Genomic DNA, 18,835 nt, shown 5'->3' with positions numbered 1-18,835 from the left:
GTAAACCCCAAAGGACTCTCGCATCCAATGTTTTTACTATATTTGGCCAAATGTTACATTAATTACATAGGCCCCGTCATTATTGTAGGGAACTACCAGGGAGTAACTTATGCAATTATATTGTAGTACAAATGGTAAATGCAGTCTGTTACATAGTACTTACTATGGTGAATTCTGTTTTCCAAGAAAATACAAAAAGAGGCTTTACATCAGATAATCCACTGGTAGTTACTCTGTTCTAAAGGACCGTGCTCTGTCCGGTGTGACCCTTTATGCGTGAAATCGTTAGATCAATGTATACATTTCACCCAAAACGAAACAAGCTGAGAGAACAGACAAAGGGAAAATAAAGGGGCATAATAAGCAAGGGCAGTGACGTCACTCGTGTTTAAATTCTGGAGCCTATTCAACATCAAGAGGATACAAAGCAATGTGCTCATAACGGCTGAAGATGATTCAAATGTGTGTGGTTACATTTCACATCTCGACTAGGGCAGTTACAGCGTGTGATTACGTACTTATTCTGATGGCAACATTATTGCGCTCAGCAGCGTCTGTGGTTGCGTGTCTGTCTTTCAGAGCTGCAGAAACTGGATTGAGCCGAGGGAGTGCAGAGCGGAGTAGAGCAGGCAACACTCAAACCCAGATCTGGAGTTTTGGCATGAATTTAAAATGGGGCTGCCCATCTTTAGAGGACACAAGCCACTCTGATAGGTAGCCCTAGCCTTCGTTCCAACATAATATTGGTATAAAATTAAACGTGGTATATTATGTTGGCTATTCCTCTTTTCAATATAAATATTTCCTCCTGATACCATGCTATAACTCAACATTTGTCTATTGCAAAATAATAGTGACTTTCCTTCGATGGATAACATAGGAAACTCCAGTCCGGGTTTTCCTTGTGATGCGCGTTGGACCCTGGAGGGGGATAATAGCTGGTGGAGCCTACTCTCTCTCATGCCATGCTGGGCCAGAAGGGCTCCGGGAGACATGCACTTACCCATATCCGGGTTGGAGGAAAAAAGTTTCATTTAAACCTGGACAACAAACTTTCAGCATGATGCCTCACTGACAGCGCCACAGCCGCGGCTGTCAGCGACTCATTTCACCGCGGATTATTACGAGCATTACAGCGCTAGAACAGAGCTTCGTTTTTCAATTGAAGATTTTTTTACCTGCTTGACTTTTCCCCAGTCTGTGTTTTTTGTGTGTGAGAGTGTTCTTCTCGTGGGTCTGTGTCCCTGTCTGAAATGTTTAAGTGACAATGGCTGCGCAAGTGGCATCAGCACCGACGACAACTAACAATAAGAAAAATAAATTGTCTGGCAGTTTGGGTCAAGAGATACATTCGGGGAAATCGGGAGGAGGAACTATATCGAGATCTGGAGCAATGCTTGGAGCTGGAGATGGGACTAACACAATGAATAATGTAGACCATCACCACCAAAACGAGCTCAACATGGTCAATTCAACTTCTCCGAATAACAATTCTGACACACGGGAGAAGGAGAGTGGAAATAACATAACATCGTCAAATTCGACGACCTCTCTGGAGGGAATGGAGACGGGTTTGATAGCAAACCATAAACAGAACAATGTGAGTGGAGATCCCCCTCAGCACCTCACGCCGCCGCAACAGCAGTCACAATTGAACCCGTTTCCTCAGCATCAGCAGCGCCAGATACAAAGTAACAACATAAACAACAGCCAAGCGACAAGGGGAGAGAGTGAGAATCAGCACCACGGAGGGAAGAGGGGTGTTTTGGCGAGCCAGACAGAGCAGCAGATGCTGAGTAAAGGTGAAGGGGATCATACCTGTAAACCAGGGGAGCGAATGGGTGCCAGGTATGAACATGCCAACTTGGGACCAACGACCGACATCAGCAGCCAGCCCCAGAGCGCAGGAGGGAACAGCGCTATTTCAGAGTTTAATAACTACTATGGCACTTCCAGAGTAGGGGCCTGCTATGATCAACATGGCGGACAAAACACTGGGATGGGGATGATGCACTCCTCGGGACCCAACAACATGGACCCAGTGCACAACTCCCACGAAGGATACCACAACAGCCAGTACAACCACTACCCTGGCTACCGGCAGGGCTACGGTGGAGCGGGCTACGGTATGATGGCCCCGTCCAGACAGGGCAGTAACATGCTGATTGGCCCTGGCAGCAACACTCCAGCTAGCCATGTCAAGGCTGCTATGGGAGCTGCTTCCTCCGGTTCTGGTGGAAGTGTTGGGGGCTTTCAGAGATTCCCAGGACATACTCAGCATCCCTCGGGAGCCACCCCAACTCTAAACCAACTGCTGACGTCTCCAAGTCCAATGATGCGAGGTTATGGCAGTGGCTATCATCAAGACTATAACAGTCCCTCTGCACAACAACAAGCTGGCATCGGCTTAGGCAAAGACATGACTTCTCAGTATGGCTCCACAACCCATGGCTGGCCAGGGCAACAGCGAAATCACCCGTCCATGAGTCCTGGAAACGGAGGGCAAGGTATCAGCAGACCACAGGTGAGTACTAGTTTTACAAACTCAGCTGTAGCTCATTAACTTGAGAGGCACTCTGTGTCACACCTGGCATGAGCTGTCTGGCAGAGTTGTTGAAATGCACTAGGCCTAGGTTACATGTATTATTGCACTGTAATAACTTGTCTCTCTCGACTTCAAATACATATGCTGTGTGCTGGTGAATATTGCACTTCTAATATTCATCTACAGGTAAAGTAATTGTAGAAGAGAATACTGTCTGGTTTCAGATCTGCTCAAGGTCACTCTTGCGAGAGAAACAATAGCCTGTCAGTCACGTATGTATGCAATACATTGTCATTCATAACATCTATTTTACACAATTAATTTATTAGTCCATGAAGCGTAAATATAGGCTTGGGAACTAAATATAATTTTGCGCGTAAAGGCGCGTAAAACGGAGTAAAATTATCATTATTAATATTTATTTGGTTAAAATCGATGCAATGCATTTGCTTATACTATGTGTTTATTCTTTACCACAGCCTTTTGAATTGAAGAGCTTTATTTGTGTAAGATATTATTTTTTAAATGAAAAACAATTAATGGCGTTGGAGATTCGCTCTCTTGCTGACGTGGTTGGAGACACGTTGCAAAACGCCCTCTGGAAGGACGCGCTGTATAGGCTCTCGTCGAATTATAGATTTTATTCATTCATATTGGTTTGCATTACAATAATGTCATATTGCTATCTTCAAAATGTCATATATTTGAATTATTAATCGATGTTTGCACAAATAGAATAGCTGCTATGACTATCAAAGGCGAGACGTGTCTGTGTACCACGCTGTCCGCCTTGCGCTATTGGTCTCCATCGCAAGGTTTGGAATTTGAATTGGAGGTAAAGTGGCTGTAATACTCTCCAGACGGCTGCCTCTGAGTTGACATCAAATCTGCCATCTGATTGGCGCTCCATCTCCCAACTGTGTGCTGAGCGCTGCTAATGTAAATCGAGCTGAACCCTCTGTTCAGGTGCGCGACCCGGGGCATGGTGAGTGCGGGATGGACCATTCACAACTATGCCTACAGAACGTGGTCTTCTAATGGGGCTGGGCGATATATCGAATGAATTCGATTAACTCGATTTTATGTTTTAGTGCGATGTTCCAAATGAGGTTTTTGTTTGTTTTTATGAGCATTCTGTCTTTTTGGTCTCCTTCTGTGCTGTGTGCACTGTGCACCTTCCCATTTGCACACAGACACCAATACCCCCCCCCCTGCCACTTACAATAAAGATGGAGAGATAACTTCTTAGTTTCTGACAACAAGCAGTTTAAACTCCCCATTTCCATTTTAGGTTTGGTCTGACAGAATGGGTCAAATGGACACCGAAACACAGAGACATTATTGTACCGTAATAGAGGAGAACTTAACCTTTCTAATGATACCCTTTTATGTCTCAACTCCCAAAATGTAGAACAGAGCAGAACCTACGAAAACTAGAGTACTGTATGAATGAACATGTTGTGGAAAAGGAATGCTCAGTTTCTGTTGTGTGCTGCATTGCTGTACCACATACCACTAGCAGCATTTTAGCCACATATTCAGGGCTGGCTCCAGGCGACATAAACGGCTGCTTAGGACACCGGGCCATTAGGGGTCCCCGACCCCCCAAAAAGTACTTTTTTTTACACATTCAGGTTGCAATTTACTGTTGAAAGTTAGAAAGCAGAATACCCAAGGTGCCAGTTCGACATTTTATTGTGCTTTAGCAGTTTTGCTCTTGTTTTATCAGACACTGACAGTCACTCAATTAGCCATGTGAGCTAACAATGTTTAGATTGTTAAGTCAACCTAGCCAGTTATCTAAACTTGCAGTAATCACGGCCGAATACCGACCGGGCGAGCAGGGCACGTGCCCAGGGACCCTGACCTACAGTGGGCACCCATTGATATTGTTAGTCACTCACTCAGATATCATGGCATAAGTCATGTGCAAAATGTGTAGAATTGCAGGACATTTGCTTTAACGTGGCAAAAACCTATTTAAACCCCATGGCAGAAGGGGTAGTAGCAAATTCACTATAAAACTGCAAAAATGTCTCTCTGCCCCATGGCAAACATTTGTAGAATTGCATGAAATGTGTTATTGAATTGCTAAAACGTCTCTCTGCCGCATGCCAAAATGTGTAGAACTGCTGAAAATGTGTTTTGAAACTGCAAAAACGTCTCTCTGCCCCATGGCAAAATTAATAGAATTGCATGAAATGTGTTATAAAATTGCTCAATTTTCTCTCTGCCACGTGGCAAAATGTGTATAACTGCAGAAAACGTGCTTTAAAACTCAAATCAAATTTTATTTTTCACATGCATTGAATACAACAGGTGTAGACCTTACTGTGAGATGTTTACTTACAAGTCCTTAACCAACAATGCAGTTTTAAGAAAAATAAGAGTTAAGAAAACATTTACTAAATAAACTAAAGTTTAAAAAAAGGAACGCAATAAAATAACAATTATTTATTTATTTATTTTATTTACCTTTATTTAACCAGGTAGGCAAGTTGAGAACAAGTTCTCATTTACAATTGCGACCTGGCCAAGATAAAGCAAAGCAGTTCGACACATACAACGACACAGAGTTACACATGGAGTAAAACAAACATACAGTCAACAATACAGTATAAACAAGTCTATATACGATGTGAGAAAATGAGGTGAGATAAGGGAGGTAAAGGCAAAAAAAAGGCCATGGTGGCAAAGTAAATACAATATAGCAAGTAAAACACTGGAATGGTAGATTTGCAGTGGAAGAATGTGCAAAGTAGAAATAACAATAACGAGGTTATATACAGGGGGTATTGGTACCGAGTCAATGTATGGAGGCACAGGTTAGTCGAGGTAATTGGGAGAATATTACATGTAGGTAGAGGTAAAGTGACTATACATAATAAACAGAGAGTAGCAGCAGTGTAAAAACAAATAAAAAGGGGGGAGTCATTTTTCTCTCCGCCGTCAAGAGGGGAGCGCAAAACAATATATGCCCGCTTGGTGGTGGTGGGGGGGGGGGGCTTGAGGCCCCCAAAAGGCTAGAGCCGGCCCTTCACAGACTGTTTTGTGCTAACTGAGTTAGTCTGTGTTTTATACATGTGCAATCAGTATAAAAATATGCATTTATATAAGGAATTGGCAACTCGTTCTCATGCTGAGAAATAAGCATCATCCTATCCAGGAAGGCCACTTGATTTCAATATCTAAACAAAGTGAAAAAGTTATGTTGCTCAAACAGTTGGAGGCAGACAGAAGGGTGTGTTCATAACAGTTCAACTGTTCTACCTTGTTAGCAAGCAAATAGATCCACGATGGCTAGACTTGAAATATAAATATCAGCTGGCTATTCACTAGCACGTGAGCTTGTGCTTGAGAGATTGTTTGAGACCTGTGTTAAATTTCTATAATGCCTGCTACAAGAAGTTGGCCATTATTAGTGGATGTGCATTGTGTTAACTTTGTAACAAAAAGGGAAATTTCATAGACAGACTTGAAAGCCAGATCAGTGATTATTGCAAAAAAAGTAGGTTAAACAAAATGATGAAATTATGCCTCCCGAGTGGCGCCAGCGCTCTAAGGCACTGCATCGTAGTGCTTGAGGCGTCACTGCAGACCAGGGTTCCATCCCAGGCTGTGTCACAACCGGCCATAACCCGGGAGTCCCATAGGGCCCAGCGTCATCCAGGTTAGTTTAGGGGAGGGTTTGGCCGGGGGTGCTTTACTTGGCTCATCTCTATATATAGCTCATCGGGAGAAAAAGGGGGTAAAATACCAACATTTAATTATTATTAAGGCTTATATTTAGCCTTGGTATAATTTATCAGATTCTTCCTGACTGTTAGAAATGCAGTGTATTGACCTTTAATTGTGCAACAAAGCTTATGTAGAGAAAATGTACAAAAAAAATCTAGATATGATTTTTAGGTCATATCGCCCAGCCTTATCTTCTAAGCTATTGAATGAAGAAGAGTGGTATACAAACAGTATGCCTCTGGTTGTGTTATTATGTGTGAATGCATTTTTGTTCTCAATGATGCGCTCTGCTGAATATGACCCAGATATTTGACCCCAGGGCAAAGTGGAGGTGTAGCCTACTCTCGGTCGGTCTCCCTCTTCCAAACAAAACGGTACATTTCTGTAGTTCCCAGGAAGACCTGTGTGCACGGGGTATCTTGATTACTGTTATCATTGTAGTGGGCCTAGTAATTCCATAGTAATTGTAGCCCATATTTTATATCTTAGACATGTCATTCAACAGATCATAAACTCTTTGTCTGAAGTAGTTTTAGTACAGTCATAATTTAGGAAATGTGAAGGCCTATTTCGTAATACTCTTTATTACCACATGCCACAGTAGGTTTCATTCCACAAATGTTCATAATATTTTGGGATGCACACCAACCGCTGTGCTACGTATCGACAACACATCATACACCGTACATTTTGTCTTACATTACTGTACAGGAAAATAATTCAAAGTCATTTGTAAGATTATGCCAGGTTTCAGAATAGCGGTATGGTGTATTTATTACAATTTTCCATGCCATCCAAACATTATGAACTGCCGTGGCTATAATAATAGTTAGCCCTTGGAAGGTAATGATTGGATATGATACATACCGTAGCCGAGCTGTGCAGCCATTTAGATAATAAGCCTCTCCTTCAGCCTCAGAGAATAACGCCTTTCAAATTGTAATTGGTAAATACATTTTAGTAATGATATTTGTCCCTATTATTTAAAGACCTCTGTGGGTTAAAGATTGGATAATGGGTGCAGGAAAATACACAAGATCATACACATTCATTTACAAGCAGAAGATATCTCTAGAGGATTTAAATTCAAAAATATATCTTATTATTATTAAAATGTACAGTATGTTATGCACAGGTTGCTTGTAATTGAACTCAGGTTATAATGTTTATATTTTCATACAATAGTATAATTAAGCAATAAGGCACAAGATGGTGTGGTATATGGCCAATATACCACGGCTAAGGGCTGTTCTTGGCACGACGCAACGCAAAGCCCTGAAATGCCTTATTGCTATTATAAACTGGCTACCAACCTATTTAGAGCAGTAAAAATAAATGCTTTGTCATATCCATGGTATATGGTTTGATATACCACAGCTGTCAGCCAATCAGTATTCAGGGCTCAAATCACCCAGTGTATAATGTATTTTATTTCAACCCCAGAGAAGAGGTTGTATGTTTGCCGTTCCATATCAACAAAGATACTGTATACATGTGGAAAAACAGGTTTGTAATCGACTGTGAGCTGTACCTCAGTTCACCCACGGATTTTTGGGTCAGGACCAGTCTAGTGTGGATCCTCCAAATTGGCCCATGATCTATGTTTATGCACCTCAAATTGTGTGTGTATTTGTTTGAACACGTCAAAATCAACTGTCGGCAGAATCTCTCTTTTTCAAGCTCATTTTCCCCACACTACCTCTCTTCGGGAGCTAGCTGTGTGAGGAGAACACTTTCCTCATTTACAAGCCTGTTTCCCTCTCTCTTTTCTGGCCAGCCACCAACAAACAGACTGGGACACGCACACACGCACGCACACGCACGCACGCACGCACGCACGCACGCACGCACGCACGCACACACGCACACACACACACACACACACACACACACACACACACACACACACACTACAGGAAGGTGAGCCCTAGTTGAAGCGGTTCGCTCGTTTAAATGGCATTGTCCTGCATTTTCAATTACTCTGGCCAATTTGTTTGAGGAAACGAGAAGAGGAACAGAGTGGTAGTGGTCCAGATACACAGGGCTGGTGCTGGTCAATCAGAACACCTTAGTCAATAAAGAAACTAATTTTAATAAAAGTAAACTGTTCTAGCTTCAGTGTTAACTGATTTAACACATTGCTTATTTTATTCTCTGTCTAGTTATGCCTTTTTGTCTTCAGATTTTTTTTACTCACTTATTTTCAGTAGTTTATGTGTGTTCGATTGTGTGTCCTTGTATGTCTGGCTTTATGTTCATTTTCTTGCTTGTCTGTCTGGGCTTGTGTGCACATTATTTAGTATTTAATTGGGTGAGTGTTTGGGTGTGTGCGTGTGTTTGTGTGACAGCGCAGTTGGTTTCAGACAGAAGTAGCCTCGTCAGCGCTAGTATACCAGGCCAGCCTCAACTCCAGCGCTCACTCCTTCCCTTGCTCGTCCTCCATGCTTTGTTTATGCTGGTTTGTTTACATCTCAGGCTCTCCTAGCCCAGTTTAGCTCAGCCTAGCGCTGGCTGATTAGGAACAACACAGTGAAATGTTCATGTACTCTGTTTCTTCCGATAAGGGGCTGATAGACGGCCTGGGTTTTCATCTTGCAGGATAAAACACAATGCTCAGGAGCGTAATTGGCAGCTAGGTTATCGCAGGACTGCACGTGGTTTTCTTAAAATGCCAATTAATTCTGATTTGCCATAAAAAAATGACCAGTCATATCGTCAACTGTACATATAATTATCTGCTAATAAAATAATTGTAGCTTTTTGTTCGGGCCTGTGATGCACTTACAACAAACAGAGTCAAAGGTTAGCAGACAAATAACTTGAAGCAGAGCAGTTCCCTAATTATATATATTTTTTAAATCAGTATTATTTTTGTTTGGGTTTTGGCTGTTTGGACCATACATATGGTGCAACTTTATTCAACCCAATATCACAGATTATTGTGAAATAGACATTAATTGCTTAAAATATTTGTTTTGCATACAGTGCATTTCAATTACAGATAAAGACAGTAGGTTACTTAAGACAGAAACAATAAGAGAGAGGTTGGTCAGGGAGGATGGGTGGGTGTATAAAGTGAACATCTAGCAACACAAAGTGTGTGTTCAAATCTCATCATACATTCAGCTAATTAGCTACTTTGCAACTACTTACTACTTTTTAGCTACTTTGCAACTACCATAACCCTTTAACCAAACTCCTAAACCTTTAACAACTTAGCTAGCATGTTAACTAACCCTAACCCTTTAAAACAATATATTTAACCTTTATTTAACCAGGTAGGCCAGTTGAGAACAGGTTCTCATTTACAACTGCGACCTGGTCAAGATAAAGCTAAGCAGTGCGACAGCAACAAAACCACAGAGTTACACATGGGATAAACAAACGTACAGTCAATAACACAATAGAAACGTCTATATACAGTGTGTGCAAATGTAGTAAGATTACGGAGGTAAGGCAATAAATAGGCCATAGTGGCAAAATAATTACAATTTAGAAATTAAACACTGGAGTGACAGATGTGCAGTGATAGATAGATGTGCAAGTAGGGATACTGTTGTGCAAAGGGAAAAAAATAACGATATGGGGATGAGGTAGTTGGGTGGGCTAATTTACAGATGGGCTGTGTACAGGTGCAATGATCGGTAAGCTGCTCTGACAGCTGATGCTTAAAGTTAGTGAGGGAGATATAAGACTCCAGCTTCAGTGATTTTTGCAATTCGTTCCAGTCATTGGCAGTAGAGAACTGGAAGGAAAGGCGACCAAAGAGAATTTGGCTTTGGGGATGACCAGTGAAATATACCTGCTGGAGCGCGTGCTACAGGTGGGTTCTGCTATGGTGACCAGTGAGCTGAGATAAGGCGGGGCTTTACCTAGCAAAGACCCTAACCCCGAGCCTAGCTAAAGTTAGCCACAACAAATTGGAATTTGTATAATGTATACAAATGCGTTATGAAGAAAGAAAAGTGTGGTATACACACAAAATGCATTGTGATGAAAATCGTGTAATACACATGAAAAGTTGTTGATTAGCTCTCCTAATCAACACCTGTGTTTGCTTTATGCCTCTCCAATGTAAATATGCCTTGTCTACTGCTGTCTTGGCTAGTTCTTACTGTTTTATTTCACTGTAGAGCCCTCAGTCCCGCTCAAAATGCCTTAGTTAGCTCTTTTGTCCCACCCCACACACATGCGGAGACCTCAACTTGTGCCTCCAGAGACGAAACCTCTCTCATCGTCAATCAACGCCTAGGTTTACCTCCCCTGTACTCACATCCTACCATACCATTGTCTGTACATTATGCCCTGAATCTTTTCTACCACACCCAGAAATCGGCTCCTTTTATTCTCTGTCCCCAACGCACTAGACAACCAGTTCTTATAGCCTTTAGCCCTTATCCTACTCCTCCTCTGTTCTCTTCTGGTGATGTAGAGGTTAACCCAGGCCCCGTAGCCCCCAGTTCCACTCCTATTCCCCAGGCGCTATCATTTGTTGACTTCTGTAACCTTAAAAGCCTTGGTTTGATGCATGTTAGCATAGAAGCCTGTTAATTAACACAGAAGCCTCCTCCCTCAGTTTGTTTTATTATAACACACTCCGCCAACCCTGATGTCCAAGCCGGGTCTGAATCCTGGCTTAGGAAGGCCACGGAGGTAAGGCAATAAATAGGCCATAGTGGCAAAATAATTACAATTTAGAAATTAAACACTGGAGTGACAGATGTACAAATTCTGAAATGTCCGTCCCCAACTACAACATTTTCCGCCAAGATGGGGGTGGAGTTGCAATCTACTGCAGAGATAGCCTGCAGAGTTCTGTCATGCTATCTACGTCTGTGCCAAAACAGTTTGAGCTTCTACTTTTAAAAATCCACCTTTCCAGAAATAAGTCTCTCACTGTTGCTGCTTGTTATAGACCCACCTCAGTCACCACCTGGACACCGTATGTGAATTAATTGTTTGTACTGTTAGGTGACCTAAACTGGGATATGCTTAACACCCCAGCCGTCCTACAATCTAAGCTAGATGCCCTCAATCTCACACAAATTATCAAGGAACCTACCAGATACAACCCTAAATCCTTAAACACGGGCACCCTCATAGATAACATCCTGACGAACCTGCCCTCTTAATACACCTCTGCTGTCTTCAACCAGGATCTCAGTGATCACTGCCTCATTGCCTGCGTCCGTAATGAGTCCGCGGTAAAACGACCACCCCTCATCACTGTCAAACGCTCCCTAAAATACTTCAGCGAGCAGGCCTTTCTAATCGACCTGGCCCGGGTATCCTGGAAGGATATTGACCTCATTCCGTCAGTAGAGGATGCCTGGTTATTCTTTAAATGTGCTTTCCTCACCATCTTAAATAATCATGCCCCATTCAAAAATGGTTGAATTAAGAACAGATATAGCCCTTGGTTCACTCCTGACTTGACTATCATTACACAAGGCGAGACCCAGATGCAGACACATGAGGCAGATGGTTGGAGTTGAAGATGTTTAATAATCCAAAAAGGAGTAGGCAAGAGAATGGTCGTGGACAGGCAAAAGGTCAAAACCAGTCCAGGAGGCACAGAGTAGCAGACAGGCTCGAGGTCAAGGCAGGCAGAATGGTCAGGCAGGCGGGTACAGAGTCCAGAAACAGGCAAGGGTCAAAACCGGTAGGACTAGAAAAAGGAGAATAGCAAAGGCAGGAGAACGGGGAAAACCACTGGTTGACTTGAAACGTACAAGAAGAACTGGCACAGAGAGACAGGAAACACAGGGATAAATACACTGGCACAGAGAGACAGGAAACACAGGGATAAATACACTGGGGAAAACAAGCGACACCTGGAGGGGGTGGAGACAATTACAAGGACAGGTGAAACAGATCAGGGTGTGACATTGACTGCCCTTGACCAGCACAGAAACATAATGTGGCGTACTGCATTAGTATCGAATAGCCCCCGCGATATGCAACTTTTCAGGGAAGTTAATGAGAACCAATATACACAGGCAGTTAGGAAAGCGAAGGCTATCTTTTTCAAACAGAAATTTGCATCCTGTAGCACAAACTCAAAAAAGTGATTGGACGCTGTAAAGTCCATGGAGCATAATAGCACCTCCTCCCAGCTGCCCACTGCACTGAGGCTAGGAAACCCTGTCACCACCGATAAATCTACGATAATCGAGAATTTCAAGAAGCATTTTTCTACAGCTGCTTTCCACCTGGCTACCCCTACCCCGGGCAACAGCTCTGCACCCCCCACAGCAACTTGCCAAAGCCTTTCCCATTTCTCCTTCACCCAAATCCAGACAGCTGATGTTCTGAAAGAGCTGCAAAATCTGGACCCCTACAAAACAGGTGGGCTAGACAATCTAGACCCTCTCTTTCTAAAATTATCCACCATAATTGTTGCAACCCCTATCACTATCCTGTTCAATCTCACTTTAGTATCGTCTGAGATCCCTAAAGATTGTAAAGCTGCCACGGTCATCCCCCTCTTCAAAGGGGGAGACACTCTAGACCAGAATTGTTACAGACCTATAGCTATCCTACCCTGCCTTTCTAAAGTCTTCGAAAGCCAAGTTAACAAACAGATCACCGACCATTTCAAATCCCACCGTACCTTCTCCGCTATGCAATCTGGTTTCCGAGCAGGTCATGGGTGCACCTCAGCCACGCACAAGATCCTAAGCGATATCATAACCGCCATTGATAAAAGACAATACTGTGCAGCCGTCTTCATCGACCTGGCCAAGGCTTTCGACTCTGTCAATCACCTCATTCTTTTCGGCAGACTCAACAGCCTTGGTTTCTCAAATGACTGCCTCGCCTGGTTCACCAACTACTTCTCAGAAGTGTCAAATCGGAGGGCCTGTTGTCCGGACCTCTGGCAGTCTCTATGGGGGTGCCACAGGGTTCACTTCTTGGGCCGACTCTTTTCTCTGTATACATCTCTTGCTGCTGGTGAATCTCTGATCCACCTCTATGCAGATGACACCATTCTGTATACTTCTGGCCCTTCTTTGGACACTGTGTTAAAAAACCTCCAGACGAGCTTCAATGCCATAAAACACTCCTTCTGTGGCATCCAACCGCTCTTAAATGCAAGTAAAACTAAAAAACGATTGCTGTCGACACCCTCCCGTCTAGCATCACTACTCTGAACGGTTCTGACTTAGAATATGTGGACAACTACAAATACCTAGGTGTCTGGTTAGACTGTAAACTCTCCTTCCAGACTCACATTAAGTGTCTCCAATCCAAAATTCGATCTAGAATCGGCTTGCTATTCCGCAACAAAACATCCTTCATTCATGCTTCCAAACATAACATTGTAAAACTGACTATCCTACCGATCCTTGACTTCGGCGATGTCATTTACAAAACTCTACTCATCACTCTGCTCAGCAAATTGGATGTAATCTATCACAGGGCCATCCGTTTTGTCATCAAAGCCCCATATACAACCCACCACTGCGAACTGTATGCTTTCGTTTTGCTGGCCATCGCTTCATATTCGTCGCCAAACCCACTGGCTCCAGGTCATCAATAAGTCTTTGCTAGGTAAAGTCCCGCCTTATCTCAGCTCACTGGTCATGATAGCAGCACTCACCCGTAGCACGCGCTCCAGCAGGTATATTTCACTGGTCATCAACAAAGCCAACTCCTTCTTTGGCCGCCTTTCCTTCCAGTTCTCTGCTGCCAATGACTGGAACAAATTGCAAAAATCACTGAAGCTGGAGTCTTATATCTCCCTCACTAACTTTAAGCATCAGCTGTCAGACCAGCTTACCGATCATTGCACCTGTACACAGCCCATCTGTAAATTAGCCCACCCAACTACCTCATCCCTATATTGTTTGTTTTTTTCCCTTTGCACAACAGTATCCCTACTTGCACATTCATCTTCTGCACTATCACTCCAGTGTTTAATTGCTAAATTGTAATTATTTCACCACTATGACCTATTTATTTATCTCCCTAATCTTACTAAACTCAGCAAAAAAGAAACGTCCTCTCACTGTCAACTGCGTTTATTTTCAGCAAACTTAACGTGTAAATATTTGAATGAACATAACAAGATTTAACAACTGAGACATAAACTGAACAAGTTCCACAGTCATGTGACTAACATAAATTATATATGTCCCTGATCAAAGGGGGGTCAAAATCAAAAGTAACAGTCAGTATCTGGTGTGGCCACCAGCTGCATTAAGTACTGCAGTGCATCTTCTTCTCATGGACTGCACCAGATTTGCCAGTTCTTACTATGAGATGTCACCCCACTCTCCCACCAAGGCACCTGCAAGTTCCCAGACGTTTCTGGGGGGAATAGCCCTAGCCCTCACCCTCAGATCCAACAGGTCCCAGACGTGCTCAATGGGATTGAGATCCGGGCTCTTCGCTGGCAATGTCAGAACACTGACATTCCTGTCTTGCAGGAAATCACGCACAGAACGAGCAGTATGGGTGGCGGCATTGTCATGTCAGGATGAGCCTGCAGGAAGGGTACCACATGAGGGAGGAGGATGTCTTCCCTTTAACGCACAGCGTTGAGATTGCCTGCAATGACAACAAGCTCAGTTCGATGATGCTGTGACACACCGCCCCAGACCATGACGGACCCTCCACCTCCAAATCGAACCCCTCTCCAGAGTACAGGCCTCGGTGTAACGCTTATTCCTTCAACGCGAATCCGACCATCACCCCTAGTGAGACAACACTGTGACTCGTAAGTGAAGAGCACTTTTTTGCCAGTCCTGTCTGGTCCAGTGACGGTGGGTTTGTGCCCGTAGGCAACATTGTTGCCGGTGATGTCTGGTGAGGACCAGGCCTACAACAGGCCTACAAGCCCTCAGTTCAGCCTCTCTCAGCCTATTGCGGACAGTCTGAGCACTGATGGAGGGATTGTGCTTTCCTGGTGTAACTCGGACAGTTGTTGTTGCCATCCTGTACCTGTCCCGCAGGTGTGATGTTCGGATGTACCAATCCTGTGCAGGTGTTGTTACACGTGGTCTGCCACTGTGAGGCGATCAGCTGACCGTCCTGTCTCCCTATAGCGCTGTCTTAGGCCTCACAGTACTGACATTGCAATTTATTGCCCTGGCCACATCTGCAGTCCTCATGCCTCCTTGCAGCATGCCTAAGGCAAGTTCACGCAGACGGGCAGGGACCCTGGGCATCTTTCTTTTGGTGTTTTTCAGTCAGTAAAAAGGCCTCTTTAGTGTCCTAAGTTTTCATAACTTTCATAACTTAATTGCCTACCATCTTTAAGCTGTTAGTGTCTTAACGACCGTTCCACAGGTGTATGTTAATGAATTGTTTATGGTTAATTGAAAAGCATGGGAAACAGTGTTTAAACCCTTTACGATGACGATCTGTGAAGTTATTTGGATTTTTACGAATTATCTTTGAAAGACAGGGTCCTGAAAATGGGGCGTTTCTTTTTTTGCTGAGTTTACATTTGCACACACTGTATATAGATTTTTCTATTGTGTTATTGATAGCACGTTTGTTTATCCCATGTGTAACTCTGCGTTGTTTGTGTCGCACTGCTTTGGCCAAGTTGCAGTTGTAAATGAGAACTTGTTCTCAGCTGGCCTACCTGGTTAAATAAAGGTGAAATAAAAAAAAATTGTGTTTTTCGTGTGCATGGCACATATATTTAGAATAAGTCATTTGTGTCTATTTCACAATAAACTGTGATAGTGTGTTGAGTTTATTTCCAATTCCAAACTGTCTGTCTGTCTGTCTGTCTGTCTGTCTGTCTGTCTGTCTGTCTGTCTGTCTGTCTGTCTATCTGTGAGACTTCAGGGAAGCTCCTATCAACACTGCCTCAGCTCCACCAGCCAAACTTCTCTTTGGTTATTCCTCCCAGCAGGGGTGTGAAGAGGGCCTCATAGTGTCTTTTCTGTGGAGAGAGAGAGAGTGTGAGGCAATCGGAAAAGGATGGAAATATAGCAGCGAGCGACAGCAGCATTTGAACTCACACAGGGCTACTGAGGCATGGGGCAGACTTCAGAGACTGAGAGAGGGAGTTGTGAACAGGGGAAATGTCAGAGTATTTATAGCCCTCCATGTGAAACTTGCCCCAACCTCTCCAAGTCAAAAGAAAGGGATGATTATACAGTAATATGTGTTTACGACCAGAGTGGTTGGTCGGGTGATTTCAGCCCCTCTCTCTCTGGTATCCTGGAGCTATCCTATTCCCCTCCAGCGGTGGGGTGCTGTGTGTGTGGCAGGCTGCCTGGCTGGCTGGCTGGCGGGAGGGGAGAGCTGGGCTGGGCAGGGAGCCAGGTCGGGGGCCTCACTCACCTCCCACAATCCCCCTGACCTTCACACATGCAAATTAGCCACGTGCGGCCGGTGAATGGGAAGAGAGCAGAGCACACACTACCTCCTCCTCTCAGAGGAAAAGGGATTTCTCTCTCTCTATTTCTTGTTATTGTTCCAGCCCGTCTGTCTCCCCCACTAGCCCTCTCTTGCTCCCCATCTCCTCTCCTCTATTCTCTGATCTCCTGGGTGTTTTCTAAGCATGTGGTCCTCCAGTGGAGGGTTAAAGGGAGTCGAAAAGAGGGGATATACCCCAGTGGGGCTATCTCTACCTCTATATCCTCCCATCTGCATCTCTCTCTTCCTTTGCTGCCTCTTCCTCTCTCGCTCCCTCTGCCTCAGTACAGGAAAGAGTCAGGGGGTTCATGGAGAGGAGAAAAGCGAGAGGTGTTTGTATGCTGCAATATTTATACACAGAGTATATCAGTATCGTTCTGACATCACCCCCTTCCCCTTTGCCCAAGGGGAGAATGCTAGATGATAGGCCGGCACTTACTGTGTGTGTGTGTGTGTGTGTGTGTGTGTGTGTGTGTGTGTGTGTGTGTGTGTGTGTGTGTGTGTGTGTGTGTGTGTGTGTGTGTGATGATCGGCACACTTCTCCGCCTGGCTGCCGGGGACTTTAGTTTGTTCGTCCGACACATTGAGACATAGCAGTCTGGCAGGCAGTTTGTTTGTCTCCATGACGTTTTATGTGTCTGATGCACAATATTCAACTGTTACTATTGTTTTGGTGACCGTATGTGAAGGTGATGATGATGACGATTTAGAGTCTGTGGTGAGACGCGGGACTGTGTTGACCACCTCTGTCGGAACAGAACAGTCATTTACACCAATCAAGACTGTAATAATATCATCTAGATCTCCAACACACCGTATGACACAGAAACACTGGCTGACTGGACATCGGCACAAAAGCATGAGAAAATATGTAAGTGAGCGCGCAAACAAACTCAGTAAACCCGTTCAAGTATTTCTGTGCAATCTTGAGAAATAATTTGGGAGTAAGGGAAGGTTTTGTTTGGAAATACGCGTGCAGATAGATCAATATGTAAATTCACTAACTGGTTTGTACCTACACTGTAGTTACACACTGAAAATATATTGTTTTAGCAAAAGCACCTACAACTGATTTAAAATTGAATGCAAAAGCAGGGTTTCTGGCATATTTCACTGAAAGCTAACACGAAACAGAGACTTGTTGTAACACCACCTCCCTCCACCATACCATGTTGTGTTTTCTTGATGAACATCCATTGGTATTGTTGAATCAACATGTAAAAAGGTTACCGTAATGTCAGCTGTATGTCAGAGGGCTCTGATGGAGATTACTTTAGCATAGTCCATAGTTGGGCCTACAACGGGCTGCTCTGCCCAGTAGGGAGGCTGTGACATGCTCTGGGCTAGAAGGGACCTGGGTGTATTCAGACTGATGTGGTGGCGCGTGATGATCACACCCTGACACATTTGACATTTAACCTAAATGGAGTTGACTGTAAGGGAATGCTTTTAATACCAACATCTCCAGTAGTATATTACACCACATACAGAGTCTCGCCATTTCTTTTCACTGCGTATGTGGCTATTTGTTTATGTGTTGGAAATCACAGACCTGCACATTTCTCTGAAAAGTCTGGAACATCCAGTGACAGCGACAGAATTGCAGACATGGCTTTAGTGGTTGCTGCAATCTGAAGGGAAGGCATTTCTAAAATGTCGTCCCTCTGTCTCCCACTGTCCATCTCATTCTCTGTCTCTCTCTCGCTCGCTCTTCTCTCTCTCGTCTTTCTCTACCCTTCTCACCCTCTGTCCTCTGCTATCGCTCTCGCTCTCTTTCCCAGAATGTTGTCAACTCTCCTCTCTCTGTCCTCCTCCCCAGTCAGTCAGCCAGTCTTTGGGGTTGACCTTCAGCGTTGTAGTTAGTTAGTGGATGACTGTGCTGCCTGCTGCACTCATTATCCATCTAAGATGAATAGTTCCACCATAGGAGAGGAGGAAATAAGGCAATCAGACCAATTAGAAATAGTTACGAGCTTGGAGGGCGAGAAGAGCTGGAGGACGAGGGGACCTGGGCTCTGGAGGTCCTTAGCCTGTGTGTGTGTGTGTGTGTGTGTGTGTGTGTGTGTGTGTGTGTGTGTGTGTGTGTGTGTGTGTGTGTGTGTGTTTGGCGAGTCACTGTGGTTTGGGGGTCAGTGGAAACACCCCTTGTTGACCTGTGACCCCTAACCCTCA

At 44.0% G+C, this 18,835-nt stretch overlaps 1 pseudogene; it reads left to right on the top strand.

Annotated features, from left to right (window-relative positions):
• The first annotated feature begins 978 nt into the window (after positions 1-978).
• The window catches only part of LOC115138792 (AT-rich interactive domain-containing protein 1B-like), a 229,549-nt pseudogene continuing 211,692 nt past the window's right edge, over positions 979-18,835 (top strand).

This window comes from Oncorhynchus nerka, linkage group LG12 (genome assembly GCF_034236695.1).
Source record: "Oncorhynchus nerka isolate Pitt River linkage group LG12, Oner_Uvic_2.0, whole genome shotgun sequence".
Taxonomy (NCBI): Eukaryota; Metazoa; Chordata; class Actinopteri; order Salmoniformes; family Salmonidae; genus Oncorhynchus; species Oncorhynchus nerka.
This window is presented reverse-complemented; position numbering and strand designations above follow the sequence as displayed.